This window comes from Balaenoptera borealis, assembly GCF_965194805.1.
Source record: "Balaenoptera borealis genome assembly, chromosome: 12".
Lineage (NCBI taxonomy): Eukaryota > Metazoa > Chordata > Mammalia > Artiodactyla > Balaenopteridae > Balaenoptera > Balaenoptera borealis.
Genome location: NC_138869.1, coordinates 92,310,004 through 92,329,263, shown reverse-complemented (window position 1 = coordinate 92,329,263; position 19,260 = coordinate 92,310,004). Strand labels below are relative to the sequence as shown.

The 19,260-nt window shown below is 36.7% G+C and overlaps 1 protein-coding gene across 3 annotated transcripts in view; it reads left to right on the top strand.

The window, feature by feature from the left end:
• The window catches only part of SOX4 (SRY-box transcription factor 4), a 54,092-nt gene that overhangs the window by 25,598 nt on the left and 9,234 nt on the right, over nucleotides 1–19,260 (top strand). The window contains exon 4 of one of the 3 annotated variants that reach the window (XR_014232468.1): nucleotides 8,610–11,872. The gene's annotated coding sequence lies outside the window, so the exon portion shown is untranslated. Of the gene's footprint in view, nucleotides 1–6,981; nucleotides 7,003–7,352; nucleotides 11,873–19,260 lie in introns of those variants that run through there. The other 2 variants (XR_014232470.1, XR_014232469.1) reach the window with 2 other exon arrangements.

The following is a 19,260-nucleotide window of genomic DNA, read 5'->3' as shown; positions in this document are numbered from 1 at the left end:
CCTTTCCTGAGAAGGCCATTAAATATCTTTTGGATAGCTCATCTTTATCTTGAACTAAGCAACATTGAACTGAATATTCATTTTCAATTGATAAGAATGAAAAAACAGATTTTTCTCTTATTTTCAGGTGTACACTTTTGCAAACCAATTAGCTTTGTTATTACTACTTGAAGATCTTATTTTATTATTTTTTAATTGAGTTGCATTCCTTTGTTTTCATAGTATTTGCTTTTATAGTTATTTTCTATGTACAGAGTAATACAGTGCATATGGTGGTGATATAGTATCATTTAAAAATAAATTTATTTAAATAAAAATTTGATTTTCTTTAAATAAAGTTATTGAATAAATGATAAAGTTAGTGACAGATATGGCAGATTCATGAGGATGGTATATGGCCACTGAAGTTTGAGAAACAGGTCTAGAGTAGTATTTCTATATGTGGTAAAGGACCAGTTTTGTTTTGATTTTTAAGTTTTCAAGACATTGCAAGAGCTTACTTTTATAAAACACAGTGGCAATTAATTACTAGAAAAATAAAAGTAAAAAAAAATTAAAGGCACTAAAAGAACAGGCTTGGATTTTAAATTATTAGATTCACCATTCATAAAATAATTCTGTCAAATTGATATAAAAGTTTTAAACATTTACTCTCAATTTCAGAACTGACCTCCTTGTATACTGGTGATGGTTTGCAGACTGGCAGGTGGGTCCATAGACCACACTTCGAGTAACAGTGGCCTAGAGGAAGGGTATAGACTGGAGAAAGGTTGGTGTTGAAGGCTAGAACAGAGGAAGAGTAATTGCAGTGTCTCCTTTTTCAAATCCTTAATTCCACATAGTCACTACTAATTCCTATTAATTTTTTCTCTCTCTATTGCTGTTGACTTAGTTCAAGCCCTCCCTTATGAATTGAATATAAATGTATTATTGTGTAAAAATGTTGTTTCTCATCAAGTTGTTTTTAAAAACATGAGGTCTATAAAAGTTACTAAGAAATTATCCAATGACTGTTGAAGATATTGTCCTGTATACAGTTCAACATCTCCGTGTAGATGGACCTGTAAAAGTTTTTCTTTGGAATTTAGTACCAGGAAAATATTTTCTTCTTATGAATCGGTATGCTTCCTTTCATTCCTTCAATCAGAAAATGAGGGTTACATAAAACATCCTGTTATACACCTCATGGATATTTTTTTGCCGGGAAAATCAGGGATAGATTTAATATACAATCACAGTAATTATATTGGTATTCAATATTCTTCCTCCTTTTATATCAGTTTTAGTTTTCTATTATATGAATCCCCAAACTGAGAAAAGGAATAACCATTGGAAAATCAAAGATATGATAACTTTTTCAGTACTTTACTTCTATCCAAGCAAGGTGAAAGAGCTTAAATCTTAAGAAAAAGAAAGAATTAACGGACACTGAATCTTAAAATACCCACTAGTCTTCCTATTTTTACATATTTCTGAAGTCTTTTATAAGTTCAAAGTAGATAAAACCTACAGAGCTACAGATTTAAGTGATTTGTTTTAAAATTGTCTCTTTTTTACCAGCATGGAATTTAACTTGTCCTCTGAGATTGAAACAGTTAACAGGAGAGATCATGATGGAGCTAGTTCTGCATGTATTTTCTGGTTATTGTTAGTTGACTGTTGGAAGTGGACCTAAATTTTTTCAGGATATGAAGTAGGCATGATTCATCCAGTTATTTTGAAAGGGTTGTCTGTCCCAGTTCCGGGAGAGATGCTGTTGTTTGCCTGCTCCACTAAGGAGGAAGGCAGACGTGAAGTGGATTATATGACTCCATGATTACTGGTCTTAGATAAGGAATTGAAACTTCAGTGTCAACCTAAGGGCATCCAAGCAAAAGTGGTGGGGAATGGGATTTGGAAATACCAGGAAGCAAAGTCCTAGGTTGTAGTCAGTTCAACTCTGTGTTTCTCCAGGTACATTCCTTGTTTTGTTTTGTTTTTCCACATGAGTTTAACTCACCACATGTTCTTATTGGAGGTCCAATAATAGCTCTTTAATTTTTCACTATTTTCTGTGTAACTGCTGGTCAGGTAGAGGTACCATTCCAGCCTTATCTTGGAAGGTGGTTGAGGAGGAACCAGTGAACTAAAGCGTGGATTAGAATGTCAAGAGGATTGGAGCTGTAAGATGGTATACTCAATACAAAGTGTAGAAAATAGGAAAAGATCATAGTTTTGGTGGCAATGATGAATTTATTGAAATTTGAATTGATATTTGTGTTTTTCATCCATCATGAACACTGATTTAGAGTCGGGAGCATATTACAACATTAAGATGATCATTCTTTATTAGTGATTGGGGTCTGGGAAGTCTTTATTGTGCTACTCAGTTGACTTAATGCATAAGAGATGAGAGAGGAAACAAATTCCTGAAGTATTTACACTAGAAGAAAGTGCTGGCTGCTTGCTCACCCTAAAAACATTTATATAAAAGTTACTTCCCTGATCATCATAGGTATTTAGTATATGTGAGTCCTTGCTGCATGAAATGTCCATTTTTATTGGAAAGGACTTTAGTACAGAAACTGTGATTAAATTAGTGGTTTATTTGTGACAGAAGGAATGAGATAACTTCTATTAGCTGCCTTTAATGTAAGAAATTCTTTCCCAGCTGTATTAGGAATGTTCTGGAATAGAGCTGCAACAACATACCAAGAAGTCTTGGCTAACAGACTAAACATTCTATCTTATATTGTAAAAAATGATAAAAAGGAATGGGCTTATTGATGTAGCAATACTGTTTGTTGCAAAGAACAACCAAAAAACTAAAACACAATGCAAGCTTAGCAGAGTTAAGCAAAGTATAAACAGAAAAATGCATGCTAGTTATATTAATAAGTGATCAGATTTCACAAGTAATAGGAACACCTTATGGAACTAGAATGTCCCCCATATTTTTGCAATAATTTACAAAGCAGTTCATTTAAAGACTTGTAACTCCAGAATATTTATATTGCCAAAGTTGATTTGACTAGAGCTGATGCTTCTACAGTTATAATCTAATTTTATAGAATTATGAGATTTGAATGCTAAAAATAGCAACCAAGGAGTAATAGATCCTTCTGACCATAATGAGAACTGTTTGTAATTCATATTAATATCCTTAAGTTATTCTATGTTCAAGCTAAATGATTACTGTGGGATTAATTTTTTAAGATAACTAATTTATACCTTGACATTAGTTTGAACAGGTATTCTAGTATAAAATATTTAGTCACTGAGAAATTAGAAATCACAGAAGAACTTGTTTTCTTTTTTCATACTCCACAGTCTCTAGACAGTTTTCCACTCAGATTACATATTTCAAAACCATGAGAGGAAATAAAAACTTTAGACATAAAGACGGCATGTGAAAAGATGCTCAACATTGTTAATTATTAGAGAAATGCAAATCAAAATCACAATGAGGTACCACCTCACACTGGTCAAAATGGCCATCATTAAAAAGTCTACAAATGCTGGAGAGGGTGTGGAGAAATGGCAACCCTGCTACACTGTTGGTGGGAATATAATTTGATGCAGCCACTATGGAAGACAGTAGGAGGTTCCTAAAAAAAACTAAAAATAGAGCTACCATATCATCCAGCGATCCTACTCTTGGGCATATACCCAGAAAAAATGAAAATTCTAATTCAAAAAGATACATGCACTCCAATGTTCATAGCACTATTTACAATAGCCAAGACATGGAAACAACCCAAGTGCCCATCAACAGATGATTGGTTTAAGAAGATGTGAGATATATATATATATATATACATACATACACATATGTATATATATATATATATATATATATATACACACACATACACACACATAAACACACACAATGGAATATTACTTAGCCATAAAAAGAATGAAATATTGCCATTTGCAGCAACATGGATGGACCTAGAGAACATTATACTAAGTGAAGTAAGTCAGGCAGAGAAGGACAAATATTATATGATATCCCTTATATGTGGAATCTAAAAAATTATACAAATAAATCTATATACAAAACAGAAGCAGACTCACAGACATAGAAAAAAAAATTATGCTTACCAAAAGGAGAAGGAGGGGAGATAAATTAGGAGTATGGCATTAATAGATACAAACTGCTATACATAAAATCAACAACCAACAGGGATTTACTGTATAGCACAGGGAACAGTAGTCCATATCTTGTAACAACATATAATGGAAAATTATCTGAAAAAAAATATGTGTAACTGAATCACTTCGCTGTACACCTGAAACTAACACAATATTGTAAATCAACTGTACTTCAATGAAAAAAATCTTTCTCTATAAATGAATTCTAGTGTTTCCAGTGAAACCTTTTAAACACACTTCAAAACTTTTCCTTTTCACGGCATCCATGTCACCTAGCCACAGACTATGTAAGAAATCAACCTCACGATCGGTAGGAATCAGATTGTAAAAGTTTTTCGTATTACCTTTGTAATTTTTTTGTAGAATCTTTTGCTGTTTACAGCACCATGGTTTTCTATATATTAATATATCCATAAAACTGCTAGAACCCTTATTCCATGTCCCTTGCTATATAATGTGCCAAAGTCTTGTGACTTCTCACAGGTCTTAGGTTATCACTGTCTTCTCTGGTTCTGGACTCCTTTTACTGCTGAGTTATTTAAGACTGAGACCGTTATGTTTTTCCTGCTCTCCATCCTGTTGAGCTAGATAGGGAATTCATTCTTGGTGGGTTTGTTTTTTTTTTTAAAGTTCCATCAGAAAACAAAAAAAACACTCCCAGAAGGCACTACCACATGTACAGGTCTTTACTGAATATTTTGTCATGGCAGAGACTCTTATTCATGAACGTTCAAGTATCTTAATTATGGAATGTTAAGAAGACCTGGCCCCCAGATCCTTTCTAAATATGGGCTTTGGCCTCTAGCAATATTGCGATCTCTTCCTCTCACCTCTTTTCAGTCTCATTTTCTCAGACCCAAATATTCTTTGTTTTAAACACAGAGACACTGAGTTTTTTTCGTTGCTTTGGCTCCTGTTGGCCCAAGCCCTCACCTCCCCACTAGTAGTTTAGCAAGAAAATCTAAACAAAGGTAGTTCCTTCCCTAAAGGCATTCATTCTCTTGTATTAACCATAGTAGATGCCAAGATCAAGTTCCATGCCCTTTGCTTTATCTTTCTTTTTTCATTGTTTGAAGCAGGATTTCCAGTAGAATGCTGAAAAGAAACTGTGAAATCAGCCTCTCATTGTTTTTTTTCTAACAATCAAAAAAAAAAGCTTCTGACATTTCACCATTATGTATGATGTTAGCTATAGTTTTTATCTTTTTAAGATATCCTTTATTATGTTAAGGAAAGGGCAATCCATTCCTAATGTGCTAAATTGTTTGTTTTATCATGAAAGCATCTAGAATTTTAGAGATGGTTTTCCTGAAATCATTAAGAAAATCTGATAATTATTACCCTTTAACTTGTTATTTTGTTAAGTAACTTCAATAGATTTTTCTAATGCTAAATGACTCATGTATCCTTGGGGTACACCATACCTGTTCTTGTGGTATTACTTTTTAAAGTACAGTGGTAAGTTAAGTTTTTTAATATTTCATTAGGATTTTGGGGTCTATGTTAATAAATAAGATTAAACTCTAGTTTTCCTTTTTTACACTGTCCTTTGTCAATTTTGGTATTAAGGCAATATTAGTCTCATAAAATGAAGTAGGGAACTTGCTCACTTTCTTCAATTCTGGAACAATTTGTGAAAGATGGAGCTTATCTTTTTTTTTTTAACAGTAAAAAATCACTGTAAAATCATTTGGCTCTGATGCCTTTTTGTGAGTAGATTTATGTTTACTGATTTAATTTTTTAAATGATTACAGGTACGTTCAGATTTTCTCTTCTTGAACCAATTTTGACATTTTATATTTTCAAATAATTTTCAATTTTATATTTTCAAGTTCATTGGCATAAAGTTGTTTCTAATATTGTCTCATGATTAAACGTAAGACACATAGATCTCTTGACTAGTATTGTGTATTCAAGATCTTTCTTTCTATGTTCATCATCTCTGTAATATCTTTGTCTTCCATTGCATTACTTTCTGCTAATTCTTGTTTTTGTAGCGGTAACAAACTGTTCTAGCACCATTTGTGGTAAAGACTTCTCTTTTCCTATTTAATTGTTTTGACGCCTTGGTCAAAAATCAAATGACTGTATAAGTGTGGGTCTTTCTCTGGACTTTTTATTTTATTCCATTGATCTGGTTGTCTGTCTTTACATTAATCCCATACTTTCTTGATTACCTAATGCTATTGCACTAAATAGAGTAAGTTTTAGAGTAAGTCTTGAAATCAGATAGTAGAAGTCCTACCCTTACATTTAACATTCATGGGTTACTTGGAGTCTGCTTATTTACATTTCTCATGGCATAGCAATTGCTTTGCCTACTCTTGCTATTTGAATTCTGAGCCTTCACTCGAGTAACATTTGCTTCTTACTAAAATTTGGTGAATAGCAGATTGTCAAGGCCTTTGAGGATTTAAAATGTCTCTATATTGCCCTCATTCTTGAATGACAGTCAAACTGAGTATAGAATTCTGTGTTATTTTCCCTGAGCACTTTGATAATATTATGATATCATCTTTCCACCTATATTTCTGCTAATGAGAAGTTTGCTGTTCCTCTTATTGTCATTCATTTTTGTGTGCATGTATATATATTTCTATCATTTTCTCTGGGTAAATTGATACTTCTCTTTTGGTTTTTCCAGTTTTGCTATGTTGTGTCTGGACTCATTTTTATTTATCTTGAGGACTTGATTCTTCAATCTGTCAATTCATGTCTTAATTCTCAGGAGCTTATAAGCATGTATTTATATAAATATATAATTATATATAAAATATATTTATGAATTTATAAATATAAAATTTATATATATAGATTGCCTCTCACATTTTCTCCCTATACAGGCATACCCTGAAGACACTGTGGGTTCAGTTTCAGACCACAATAAAGCGAATATTGCAATAAAGTGAGTCACGTGAATTTTTTGGTTTCCCAGTGCATATAAAAGTTATGTTTACACTGTACTGTAGTCTATTTAGTGCAATAGCATTAGGTGTAAAAAAGCAATCTACATACCTTAATTTAAAAATACTTCATTGCTAAAAAAATGCTGATCATCATCTGAGCCTCAGCAAGTCATAATCTTTTTGCTGGTGGAGTGTGTGATATATTACAAGAATTACTAAAATATGACACAGAGACACAAAATGAGCAAATGTTCAATGCAGGTTGCCACAAATCTTCAATTTGTAAGAAACACAATATCTGCAAAGCACAATAAAGTGAGGCATGCCTTTACTTTCTTCCTGAAAATTATTTAATGTGTTGATATGATTGTCCTTCTCATTCTAGCTTCTAAATCTTTCAATTTCTCTTTCATATGTTTTATCTCTATCTTCCTGTTTCATTCTAGGATATTTCCTTTGGTCTCTCTTCCAGCTTATAGTGTCTCTCTTTAGCTGTGTTTGCTCCTTAACTCAGTGTAGTATCAGTGGCACAAACATCTCCCTGGGACCTTTCAATGCTTTTTGGCCAACTTCCAACTGCCAGTATTGCATTTGTTTCTGGAACAGTAGGCTGGAAGTGTAGGGAAATGAGCACCCTTTCCATCAGCCCAAAATGACTAAGACAACATAGTAGAAATATGGACTCTTTACCCATATATGGAGAGTTTTGGCATTTTGGTTTCTCACAAGACTTTTTTATGCAGTGGACCTGTAAGCTGGTGAAAAACTACTCTGCTGTGTCCCTTAGTGGGAGGTGGAGTTTTTCTGGCTCCTCTTTCACAGTATAGACAGCTATAATAAGGATCTCAGCCACAGCTACAGTCTTGCATGGCAAATATCACAAATATCACATCTATTGTAGCACACACACACACACACACACACACACACACACAGTCCCATGGACTAGGGCCGCTGCTTCTCTGAGTCTCTAGTTCCTTAAGTTATGTTTTTACTACTCTGTGTAAAGTACTCTCTTTCTCTCTGGCACTTTGGCACTTCCCTTTTATTCTTTCAAGTGTGTGTGTGTGTGTGTGTGTGTGTGTGTGTGTGTGTGTGTGTAGTATTTCTATTTGTTTGGAATGGTGATGGGAGAGGGAGGGCCACAATCAGCTCAGTCTCCCATTTTGCCATATGTTGGATTTTGAGATCATCTCATTGATAAACAGGTTGTCATTGCGGCCACTGTGATTTTCCATGGTGCCTTGTTCATGGTGATTGTTTAATTCTCTGAGCTGTGGAAGGCTGCAGTGACTGTGGTGTCTTAAGTGTTCTAATCCATGCCATGCAGACACAGAGGTATGGATTATAATGAATGGAAAAAAAGAATGTTTTGAATATTTAAAGTCTTAGAATTTTTATGGAGAAAGGCATTTTACCTCTGAGAAAAATGAATTTCAAATTTGCAAGTTAAAAGAAAAATTTGTGAAGAATATTTAGCAAAAGTAAGTGGGGCACAATGATAGATCTTTTCAAAAAGAGCTGTAGCTGATGAGTCCTTTTTTTTTTTTTTTTGGTTTCTGCAGGTGAAAATACAACCGAAGATAGGGTGTATTTGACACACCCTAACTGCACTGCACGTTCACAAGGATTTCCTTATAAATACAACGATCTTTTTTTTTTTTAACTGCATGTAGATTTTTTGCCTTCTATGAAACTGCAAGTATACTGATTTCTTCTGACTTTTGATGTCAGACTTTGTGAGCAAAATGTATTCACCATCTTTACATCCATAAATTTCTAGGGTTTTATGCTCAGTGTTATATTTTCTACTTTCAGGTAAGTCCAGATGTTTTTAATTGATGTAATAATGACAATAAGTACTTAATACAGTCTTCTGTTTATTCAATTAATATATTCTTAAGTAATGGTTTTCTAAAACATATCTGTTTTGAAAACTTAAAACTCACCTATTTCTCAACATTCTTTATGCCTATGGTATTTTCTATACCATACGTTTTGTGCTAATAATATTTTTTATTACCAGCCTCTTTTTGAAGCTGGTGTATCTAAATTATGACAATGTTATTACTCCGGAACAGATCAGGTTCCAGGAAGTCCTGTTAATTATCTTCCATTCCAGAGACTCAGAGGTTGTTTCATCCTAGAATCTGTGAGATGTTTATCAGCCATATTGAAGTAAATCTTGAAGAACACCAACACAGGGTATAGAACAACATTAGATGTTAATACTTTTTTTTTCCGAGAATGGGTAGTTGAAATATATCAAGCCTGAGTATAGAGGCCCAGCAGGATACATGAGTGTATCTCAGGTCACTACTGAATTTTCTAATCCACCATCCACTCCTCTAACTTTCTACATCTTTTATCTCATGGATTGCAGTCTAGAGCTCAAAGTTCAACTAGCCATTTCACAGAAAAGAAACAATTGAATAGCATACTGTGGATTTATACTTTAGAATGGTTTTAGTGATCTCAAATGAAAGATAGACGGGAATTCAAGTGAGCTATGTCTGGGTTTGAATTCTAGTTTTGTCCCTTGCTACTGCTCTATGAGCTTGTGCAAATTGTTTAGCCTTTCCAAGAAGTGGGCGTAGTTGACAAGGCTCCCTTTCTGGGTTAATGGAAGGATTACATGAAATCATGAGCATTAAGACAGCACAATTATCTGGCATATAAGCTCATAGCAAACAATTTTCCTTCCTCACTTTTCCACCATAGCTCTTAGCTTTCTTATACATTTAGATATTATTATAAAACCAGTCCACAAGTAGAATTTTATTCTGCATTTGTTTCAGCAAACATTTTATAGGTACCTATCACCAGTCAGCATGTGCTACACAAGAGTTAGTAATACAGGTTCTCAAGGAATAGACTGTGCCTGAAATTGATTTGTCTCTATTTAATGTATTAGCCTTCATAAATGAACTTGTTTTTCAAGTGGGTTTGTATTGATTTACCCACGGTGTTTCACTTTGTCCTCCATGTGACCCAGATCACATGTACGTCAGCGTAGACAGACAAAGCAGAGTCTGACTACAGAGAGAGCAAACCCAGGGCTTGCCTGAGGTGCTGGTAGTCAAGACAATGAGATTCGTTTACCAGCCAGGCATATAAATGGGACACGATGAGGACTGAATTCTGATGCTCCATTCCCACTTATGTCCAAACCATCAAAGCAAGCAAAAAAGATTTTTTAAGTTATGATGCTAAGAAGTTAATAGCATAGGGCAAAAATAACCTACTACCTGGGTGAAAAGCAACTTTTCAAGGAAGGGGAAATGAGAAGCCTATGAAGAAGGAAGTTGAACCCTGGACATGATGGGGAAAAATGCCACATGGTAGCCATAGACAAATAGATGGAGCCTCCCAAAGTGGAAGCTGAATGGGGAGTTACTGTCTAACAGGTACAGAGTTTCTGTTGGGGATGATGAAAAAGTTCTGGAAATGGCTAGTGGTGATGGTTGCACAACAATGTGATCGTATTGTACCTAATGCCACTGAATTTTGTACACTTTAAAGATGGTTAAAATAGTAAATTTTATGTTATGCATATTTTACCACAATAATAAATAAATTTATTTCTATAAACAAACAAGCAAATAAATAAATAACTTAATTTTTTTTAAAAGCACAATGGAGATACAGTCATTCCTCCCCGTAAAAAGTAGAGGTTGGCTGGTTAAATCCGGGGGTTCTCTAGGAAACCATCTCACTTCCTTATTTCTATGGCTAAAATGCTAAGGTACTGCACTTCCTTTTTTTAACTCATGAACCTGAACATGTGTGTATATGTATGCTTCCTGTGACCTGCTCTATTAAAAAAGTTGGAATCTTTGTATATAAAGTATCATTATGTAGCAATAATGATGTGTTTTCTGACTCAAAGCTATTCTCTAATAATCATATAGCACTTCATATTTCTCCAAGTGCTTTTATATCTATTATCTCAATTGATCTATAGAACCCAGGAGGCATTACCTTTGTCTTACAGATTCGAGGAAATGGAAATGCAGAGAGGTTCAGGCCTCACTAGAGTCTTAGTATAATATATAAGTAGGACTAGAACCTGTGTGTCCTGGGAACTGAGTTAACATTTTTCAGATATAAGCCAGTCGGACTTTCATTTCACAGGGCTGACACTACAACTTCTGTGTAAAGAGTGAAAAGAACCACCAATCACATGAATGTTTGCTTTCAGTGATAATAAGTAGGACCAACACCAAGATAATTAAATTTTTACTTTCTATCCAAGTGTTTTGACATTCTACAGTCATACCTGAATATAAAAAGAATTTATTACAAATGTTGGATCAAAATAATTTGAAACCAGGCCATACTTGTCATTATAGCTAGCAAATTCAAAACCATAGTCTGAAAAGCTCCGTCTCAAGTGGAGCTTCAAGATGGCGGAAGAGTAAGACACGGAGATCACCTTCCTCCCCACAGATACATCAGAAATACATTTACATGTGGAACAACTCCTACAGAACATCTTACTGAACGCTGGCAGAAGACCTCAGACCTCCCAAAAGGTAAGAAACTCCCCACGTACCTGGGTAGGGCAAAAGAAAAAAGAAAAAACAGAGACAAAGAATAGGGATGAGACCGGCACCAGTGGGAGGGAGCCATGAAGGAGGAAAGGTTTCCACACACTAGAAGCCCCTTTGCGGGCGGAGACTGCGGGTGGCGGAGGGGGGAGCTTCGGAGCCACGGAGGAGAGCGCAGCCACAGGGCTGCGGAGGGCAAAGCGGAGAGATTCCCGCACGGAGGATCGGCGCCAAGCAGCACTCACCAGCCAGAGAGGCTTGTCTGCTCCCCCGCCGAGGTGAGCGGGGCTGGGAAGTGAGGCTCGGGCTTTGGTCGGATCGCAGGGAGAGGACTGGGGTTGGCGGCGTGAACACAGCCTGAAGGGGTTAGCGCACCACAGCTAGCCGGGAGGGAGTCTGGGAAAAGTCTGGAGCTGCCGAAGAGGCAAGAGACTTTTTCTTGCCTCTTTGTTTCCTGGTGCACGAGGAGAGGGGATTAAGAGCACCACTTAAAGGAGCTCCAGAGACGGGCGCGAGCCGCGGCTATCAGCACGGACCCCAGAGACGGGCATGAGACGCTAAGGCTGCTGCTGCCGCCACCAAGAAGCCTGTGTAAGAGCCCAGGTCACTCTCCACACCGCCCCTCCCGGGAGCCTGTGCAGCCCGCCACTGCCAGGGTCCCGTGATCCAGGGACAACTTCCCCGGGAGAACACACGGCGCCTCAGGCTGGTGCAACGTCACGCCGGCCTCTGCCGCCGCAGGCTCGCCCCGCCTCCGTACCCCTCCCTCCCCCCGGCCTGAGTGAGGCAGAGCCCCGGAATCAGCTGCTCCTTTAACCCCGTCCTGTCTGGGCAAAGAACACACACCCTCAGGCGACCTACACGCAGAGGCGGGTCCAAATCCAAAGCTGAACTCCGGGAGCTGTGCAAACAAAGAAGAGAAAGGAAAATCTCCCCCAGCAGCCTCAGGAGCAGCGGATTAAATATCCACAATCAACTTCATGTACCTTGCATCTGTGCAATGCCTGAATAGACAACGAATCATCCCAAATTGAGGAGGTGGGCTTTGGGAGCAATGATATATATATATTTTTTCCCTTTTTCTCTTTTTGTGAGTGTGTATGTGTATGCTTCTGTGTGTAATTTTGTCTGCATAGCTTTGCTTTTACCATTTGTCCTGGGGTTCTGTCTGTATGTTTTTTTTCTTTTTTTTTCTTTTTAAGTATAGTTTTTAGCACTTCTTATTATGGATGGATTTCTTTTTTGGTTTGGTTGCTCTCTTCTTTCTTTCTTTCTTTCTTTTTTTTTTCTCCCTTTTATTGAGCCGTGTGAATGACAGGCTCTTGGTGCTCCAGCCAGGAGTCACGGCTATGCCTCTGAGGTGGGAGAGCCAAGTTGAGGACATTGGTCCACAAGAGACCTCCCAGCTCCACATACTATCAAATGGCAAAAATCTCCCAGAGATGTCCATCTCAATGCCAAGACCCAGCTCCACTCAATGACCAGCAAGCTACAGTGCTGGACACCCTATGCCAAACAACTAGCAAGACAGGAATACAACCCCACCCATTAGCAGAGAGGCTGCCTAAAATCATAATAAGGCCACAGACACCCCAAAACACACCACCAGATGTGGACCTGCCCACCAGAAAGACAAGATCCAGCCTCATCCACCAGAACACAGGCACTAGTCCCCTCCACCAGGAAGCCTACACAACCCACTGAACAAACCTTAGCAACTGGGGGCAGACACCAAAAACAACGGGAACTATGAACCTGCAGCCTGCGAAAAGGAGACCCCAAACACAGTAAGTTAAGCAAAATGAGAAGACAGAGAAACACACAGCAGATGAAGGAGCAAGGTAAAAATGCACCAGACCTAACAAATGACGAGGAAATAGGCAGTCTACCTGAAAAAGAATTCAGAATAATGATAGTAAAGATGATCCAAAATCTTGGAAATAGAATGGAGAAAATACAAGAAACGTTTAACAAGGATGTAGAAGAACTAAGGAGCAAACAAACAGTGATGAACAACACAATAAATGAAACTAAAAAGTCTCTAGAAGGGATCAATGGCAGAATAACTGAGGCAGAAGAATGGGTAAGTGGCCTGGAAGATAAAATAGTGGAAATAACTACTGCAGAGCAGAATACAGAAAAAAGAATGAAAAGAATTGAGGACATTCTCAGAGACCTCTGGGACATTAAACACACCAACATTTGAATTACAGGGGTCCCAGAAGAAGAAGAGAAAAAGAAAGGGACTGAGAAAATATTTGAAGAGATTATAATTGAAAACTTCCCTAATATGGGAAAGGAAATAGTTAAGTCCAGGAAGCACAGAGAGTCCCATACAGGATAAATCCAAGGAGAAACACGCCAAGACACATATTAATCAAACTATCAAAAATTAAATACACAGAAAAAATATTAAAAGCAGCAAGGGAAAAACAACAAATAACACACAAGGGAATCCCCATAAGGTTAACAACTGATCTTTCAGCAGAAACTCTGCAAGCCAGAAGGGAGTGGCAGGACATATTTAAAGTGATAAAGGGGAAAAACCTACAACCAAGATTACTCAACCCAGCAAGGATCTCATTCAGATTTGACAGAGAAATTAAAAGCTTTACAGACAAGCAAAAGCTAAGAGAATTCAGCACCACCAAACCAGCTTTATAACAAATGCTAAAGGAACTTCTCTAGACAGGAAACACAAGAGAAGGAAAAGACCTACAATAACAAACCCAAAACAATTAAGAAAATGGTAATAGGAACAAACATATCGATAATTACCTTAAATGTAAATGGATTAAATGCTCCAACCAAAAGACATAGACTGGCTGAATGGATACAAAAACAAGACCCATATATATGCTGTCTGCAAGAGACCCACTTCAGACCTAGGGACACATACAGACTGAAAGGGGATGGAAAAAGATATTCCATGAAAATGGAAATCAAAAGAAAGCTAGAGTAGCAATTCTCATATCAGACAAAATAGACTTAAAACAAAGACTATTACAAGAGACAAAGAAGGACACTATGTAATGATCAAGGGATCAATCCAAGAAGAAGATATAACAATTGTAAATATTTATGCACCCAACATAGGAACACCTCAATATATAAGGCAAATGCTAACAGCCCTAAAAGGGGAAATCGACAGTAACACAATCATAGTAGGGGACTTTCACACCCCACTTTCACCAATGGACAGATCATCCAAAATGAAAATAAATAAGGAAACACAAGCTTTAAATGATACATTAAACAAGATGGACCTAATTGATATTTATAGGACATTCCATCCAAAAACAACAGAATACACATTCTTCTCAAGTGCTCATGGTACATTCTCCAGGATAGATCATATCTTGGATCACAAATCAAGCCTTGGTAAATTTAAGAAAATGGAAATTGTATCAAGTATCTTTTCTGACCACAACACTATGAGACTAGATATCAATTACAGGAAAAAATGTGTAAGAAATACAAAAACATGGAGGTTAAACAATACACTACTAAATAACCAAGAGATCACTGAAGAAATCAAAGAGGAAATCAAAAAATACGTAGAAACAAATGACAATGAAAACATGATGACCCAAAACATATGGGATGCAGCAAAAGCAGTGCTAAGAGGGAAGTTTATAGCAATACAATCCTACCTTAAGAAACAAGAAACATCTCAAATAAATAACCTAACCTTACACCTAAAGCACTTAGAGAAAGAAGAACAAAAAAACCGCAAAGTTAGCAGAAAGAAAGAAATCATAAAGATCAGATCAGAAATAAATGAAAAAGAAATGAAGGAAACGATAGCAAAGATCAATAAAACTAAACGCTGGTTTTTTGAGAAGATAAACAAAATTGATAAACCATTAGCCAGACTCATCAAGAAAAAAAGGGAGAAGACTCAAATCAATAGAATTAGAAACGATAAAGGAGAACAACAGACACTGCAGAAGTACAAAGGATCATGAGAGATTACTACAAGCAACTCTATGCCAATAAAATGGACAACCTGGAAGAAATGGACACATTCTTAGAAATGCACAAGCTTCTGAGACTGAACCAGGAAGAAATAGAAAATATGAACAGACCAATCACAAGCACTGAAATGGAAACTGTGATTAAAAATCTTCCAACAAACAAAAACCCAGGACCAGATGGCTTCACAGGCGAATTCTATCAAACATTTAGAGAAGAGCTAACACCTATCCTTCTCAAACTCTTCCAAAACATAGCAGAGTGAGGAACACTCCCAAACTCATTCGACGAGGCCACCATCACCCTGATACCAAAACCAGACAAAGATGTCACAAAGAAAGAAGACTACAGGCCAGTATCACTGATGAACATAGATGCAAAAATCCTCAACAAAATACTAGCAAACAGAATCCAACAGCATATTAAAAGGATCATACACCATGATCAAGTGGGGTTTATCCCAGGAATGCAAGGATTCTTCAATATACGCAAATCAATCAATGTGATACACCATATTAACAAATTGAAGGAGAAAAACCATATGATCATCTGAATAGATGCAGGGAAAGCTTTTGATGAAATTCAACACCCATTTATGATAAAAACCCTCCAGAAAGTAGGCATAGAGGGAACTTTCCTCAACATAATAAAGGCCATATATGACAAAGCCACAGCCAACATCATCCTCAATGGTGAAAAACTGAAACCTTTTCCACTAAGATCAGGAACAAGACAAGGTTGCCCACTCTCACCACTATTATTCAACATAGTTTTGGAAGTTTTAGCCACAGCAATCAGAGAAGAAAAAAGAAATAAAAGGAATCCAAATCGGAAAAGAAGAAGTAAAGCTGTCACTGTTTGCAGATGATATGATGCTATACATAGAGAATTCTAAAGATGCTACCAGAAAACTACTAGAGCTGATCAATGAATTTGGTAAAGTAGCAGGATACAAACTTAATGCACAGAAATCTCTGGCATTCCTATACACTAATGATGAAAAATCTGAAAGAGAAATTAAGGAAACACTCCCATTTACCATTGCAACGAAAAGAATAAAATACCTAGGAATAAACCTATCTAAGGAGACAAAAGACCTGTATGCAGAAAACCATAAGACACTGAGGAATGAAATTAAAGATGATACAAATAGATGGAGAGATATACCATGTTCTTGGATTGGAAGAATCAACATTGTGAAAATGACTACACTACCCAAAGCAATCTACAGATTCAATGCAATCCCTATCAAACTACCACTGACATTTTTCACAGAACTAGAACAAAAAATTTCACAATTTGTATGGAAACACCAAAGACCCCGAATAGCCAAAGGAATCTTGAGAAAGGAAAACGGAACTGGAGGAATCAGGCTCCCTGAGTTCAGAATATACTACAAAGCTACAGTAATCAAGACAGTATGGTACTGGCACAGAAACAGAAATATAGATCAATGGAACAGGGTAGAAAGCCCAGAGACAAACCCATGCACATATGGTCACCTTATCTTTGATAAAGGAGGCAAGAATATACAGTGGAGAAAAGGCAGCCTCTTCAATAAGTGGTGCTGGGAAAACTGGACAGCTACATGTAAAAGAATGAAATTAGAACACTCCCTAATACCATACACAAAAATAAACTCAAAATGGATTAAAGACATAAATGTCAGGCCAGACACTATCAAACTCTTAGAGGAAAACATAGGCAGAACACTCTATGACATAAATCACAGCAAGATCCTTTTTGACCCACCTCCTAGAGAAATGGAAATAAAAACAAAAATCAACAAATGGGACCTAATGAAACTTAAAAGCTTTTGCACAGCAAATGAAACCATAAACAAGACGAAAAGACAACCCTCAGAATGGGAGAAAATAGTTGCAAATGAAGCAACTGACAAAGGATTAATCTCCAAAGTTTACAAGCAGCTCATGCAGCTCAATATCAAAAAAACAGACAACCCAATCCAAAAATGGGCCAAAGACCTAAACAGACATTTCTCCAAAGAAGATATACAGATTGCCAACAAACACATGAAAGAATGCTCAACATCATTAATCATTAGAGAAATGCAAATCAAAACTACAATGCGATATCATCTCACACCGGTCAGAATGGCCATCATCAAAAAATCTACAAACAGTAAATGCTGGAGGGGTGTGGAGAAAAGGGAACCCTCTTGCACTGTTGGTGGGAATGTAAATTGATACAGCCACTATGGAGAACAGTATGGAGGTTCCTTAAAAAACTAAAAATAGAACTACCATATGACACAGCAATCCCACTACTGGGCATATACCCTGAGAAAACCATAATTCAAAAAGAGTCATGTACCATAATGTTCATTGCAGCTCTGTTTACAATAGCCAGGACATGGAAGCAACCTAAGTGTCCATCGACAGATGAATGGATAAAGAAGATGTGGCACATATATACAATGGAATATTACTCAGCCATAAAAAGAAACGAAATTGAGTTATTTGTAGTGAGGTGGATGGACCTGGGGTCTGTCATACAGAGTGAAGTAAGTCAGAAAGAGGAAAACAAATACCATATGCTAACACATATATATGGAATCTAAAAAAAAAAAAAAAGTGTTCATGAAGAACCTAGGGGCAAAATGGAGTAAAGACACAGACCTACTAGAGAATGGACTTGAGGATACGGGCAGGGGGAAGGGTAAGCTGGGACAAAGTGAGAGAGTGGCATGGACATATATACACTACCAAACGTAAAATAGATAGCTAGTGGGAAGCAGCTGCATAGCACAGGGAGATCAGCTCGGTGCTTTGTGACCACCTAGAGGGGTGGGATAGGGAGGGTCGGAGGGAGGGAGACAAAGAGGGAAGAGATATGGGGACATATGTACATGTATAACTGTTTCACTTTTTTATAAAGCAGAAACTAACACATTATTGCAAAGCAATTATACTCCAATAAAGATGTTTAAAAAAAAAAAAAAGCTCAGTGTCATTGGGTTAAACAGTCTTAAAACTTTAACCAAATTTATCCCCTTATCAGGGCTTTCAATTCCCATGTTTGTAAAAAAAGACAAAATTATTTTTGCCCCGATTTATGTGCTACATTTGACATAAATGCAAAATAGAAACCTCAATTTTTGAAATAATTTTTTGGGTGGTAGAAAATAAGGATAGAAAAACTAAATGATTAAAGCAGGGGATAAGATTACACACACAAACACGTTAACCTTCTCACCTTGAGTAGGTGCTAGAGAAGATCGGCTAATTGGGCTTTACATTTCTGAGGAACAAAGCAAAGAGGGAACCTGCTTAATTACATTATTTATCCACAAGATTAAAGCCAAACTATAAATGGAACACTTTTTCTGAATCTAAAACCTGTGAAACATTTCTCCTGTAGATTCACATAAAGAGGACATGGTATGATATAGTGAAAATGTCCTTGGCAACATTGCTACAATAGACACAAAAATAACTTTCATGTCTCTGGGTCTTTGATATCCTTCAGTTGAGGCCAATAGCATATCACTAAAGCACGTTCTGCACGGGGTCACTGAGAATATCTGTTCTGAAAGTCTCAGCTTCACATGTAGTAAAAATAATGGAAATATAATACATTATAATTTGAGCTCGAATTCAATTTCAAAGTATGTATAAAATGCTTAAAATGTTTAGAGTAAACTTTATCAAATCCCAAGTGTACACAGACT